Here is a 3,187-nt window from a genome sequence, read left to right as displayed (position 1 = left end):
CAGTGCGAGAAAGAAGGTTCGGGATACAAAAGAACACAATACAAATACATACAACTCAGGAAGGAGCAATGCATGTCGCCTATAAGCGACATGGCAATGTTTAAACGGAGTGGAAAATCCACCGAATGCTTCACTCTCATGAACGCTCCCAGGAAGTACTGCTACCAGCTCAAAACAAAGATATAACACCTCATCCAATAAGGGAACCTAAAAAAAATACGTCAAGGGAAACTCCGCTAGAGGACCAAGCGAGTCAAGTTCTCTCACTATTACAAATAATATATTTCAGGACGAAACTTTCACGTCATAAAAAAAAAGAGGTATAATGCCAAGGTCCGCCATATTTTATTGTTTATATAACTAAGAACCACACATTCCCTCAGTTTTTATTATAACTAAGAGAAAAAAACTCAGGACATCGAGTCCCAACTATTGCATATTTTATGTTTTTATTTGTTTATAAGTGTAAACTAAATGTTCTATCTCTTCAGTTTTCGACTTAACCGATGGATAAAATAATCAGATTTTACTATAAAAGCATTCGTTAAACAAATTTTACCCTAATTCTTACTTATATGAAACCGCCCCAACTCGCATGCATCATTCGTTAGGATGTATTGTAAGACTGAAGAAATCTTCAATGTTCTTCTATCTTGAACAAAACATTCTTCTGCCCTTGCAATCTACCTCACATAATGGTGTTGATGTTGTTGTATTTTTATAACCCTCAATTAAAGAATGGAGCTCAACATTTGAAAAAGTACCCAGTCGATAGATTTCAAGTGCAGAAAATCATTCTTTCTTCAAGTTACACAACGAAGGGAGCTCAACCTTTTAAAAGTACAGAAAATTATTCTTGCTTCAAGTTAAACAAAGAATGGAGCTTAACATTCGAAATTTTTTTTTCTCATTGTTGGAACATATAACTTATCATAAATTGGATAGATTATAGAGTTTTTTTTTGGAGAAAAAGGATATACAATAAAATCTGGATATCAGGAAAAATATTCAATAATAAGAGTAAAATTTTATAAACTAAAAAAGAAAAAAATTGTATGTTTAGAAGATAAACAAAATATATTTAACTTTGTTTTTTAGTCTAATTACAACTTTGATTCCTATATTTTAAAATTTTGATTTTGGTTTCTTTTAAATTTTCTGTTGAAAAAGAGGCAAAAATATGAACTAATTTTACAAAAAAACAAAATAAAATAGAGAGACGTAAATTGCACAGAAAACTTAAAAAATAAACTAAAATAATAATTTTTTAAATAAAAAAATCAAAACTAATAAAAAAAAAACTAAAATTGTAATTAAATCTTATTTATGTCACATTTCAAACGAGTTTGGTATAGTATCTTTTTTGTGAGGCTATTAGACCATCTCCAATGGTAGTTTCTTCTATTGAGTTCTCCACCTAGACCATTAATTTAATAATTAACTATTTAAAACATTTGCCATGTCATAATAGAGTTGCATTGCAATGCAACAATCAAAAGATTGTAGTACCCAATCAAATCAAGTTATGAGATAAAGTAGTGGGACCCATATCAAATTTTTATTAAAGTTAAAATTAAATAAATTATTTTAATATGACGTGGCTTAGTGGGTCCCATAAAGAACTCAAATGCAAGTTGCACCATTGGAGATGCTCTTAAGTGCGTTGTTTAATCGTGTGGTTAGGGAATGTTCAACAGTTAAAGATTTGGTTGAGAGTGTTAGGGTGCAGAGAAATCGTTTTAAGTCTATTTGATTGACTACCATCTAGTTTATTTGGAAATTGAGGGAGTGGTAGGACATTGAACCTAATCGTTTAAATGATCTGACTTTAACTTTTAAAGAGAACAATTTTTGGAAAAAAAAAATTAAATAACAATGTTTAAAAAAATAATTATCAAAAAATAAGTTTTTTGAAAAATTTACCAAAGTGTCTAGGTTTTGCAGACCCCCTGGAGTATGCGCCAAACCATTTGGCGCTTTGATATAAGATTTTCTTGAATTAGTCAATTCATTTGGCTCATTAGTGTAAAAAGTCAAAAAAAAAAAAAAAAAAAACACCCACATAGCCGCCAAACCATTTGGTTAACCTAATGTGGGTGACACATGGGCACCAAACCATTTGGCGCATACACCTAATTTTTGTACTAATGCGCCAATTCATTTGGCGCATACTCTAGGGGTCCTGCAAAATCTAGACACTTTGGTAAATTTTCTGAAAAACTTGTTTTTTTTTTTTAAACTTTGTTATTTAATTTTTTTTTCCACAATTTTTAACATATGTTGGCAGAAATTTAGATTTTCAATTTTTTAAAAGTAATTTAATTGATAAAATTTTATCTTTTAAAAATAAATAAATAGAATATCGAAGATCCAATTAGAACTTGTGTTTTGTATCACATGTTTTTACAAAATTACCAACTAAACTAATTTAACAAAAAAAAAAATCATTTAAAAAATATATAATTAAAATAAATAATCATTAGTTCTTTAACTTTAGAAATAAGAATTTCTTTTTTGAAACAAAGTAAGCATAAAACCTTTATGCAAAAAGTATTAAACACGTGCCAATGTTTTCAAATTATTCCTTTTTCACTTAATAATTTATTAATATAAGAAAAACAAAAAATATTTTTATTTCTCCCCTTAAAATAATATTTAGTTGACAACTTCTATATCTATACATCCATGAAAGTTGTCTTAAGTAAATAAGTAAATAGATATTAATTAATCTCTTGACTATTTTGTCTCAAGTTTATAAAAAAACACAATTGAAAATTTCTTTGGCCACCTCCCTATGGGGTCACCCCCAACGAAAATCTCAAAATACCCCTGCTTTGGAAATGAACTTCCGAAGCGCTTTTTTTTTAAAAAAATTTCCTTAATTCGGAAGTGCATCTCCGAAAACACCTCATGGGGGGTGTCTGCGGAGATGAACTTCCGAAAACACCTTTGTTCAGATTTTGGGGGGTTTCGGAAGTTCATTTCCGAATTATGCAGAAACTGTGTTTTTTTTTTTTTTATGTTTTATCTAAAACAGTCTCGCATTTTAATTAAACGTAAACGCCAAATAAAATAAGCAATAGATAAACTGAAAATACTAATATGATAAATAAACAAAAAAAAATACTAATCCGATGAAAATAATATATACAAACCGAAAAAAATAAAAATAGTGTGCTAAAGATAC

Source organism: Vicia villosa, linkage group LG5, assembly GCF_029867415.1.
Source record: "Vicia villosa cultivar HV-30 ecotype Madison, WI linkage group LG5, Vvil1.0, whole genome shotgun sequence".
NCBI classification, from domain to species: Eukaryota; Viridiplantae; Streptophyta; class Magnoliopsida; order Fabales; family Fabaceae; genus Vicia; species Vicia villosa.
Note: the sequence above shows the minus strand (reverse complement) of the source record.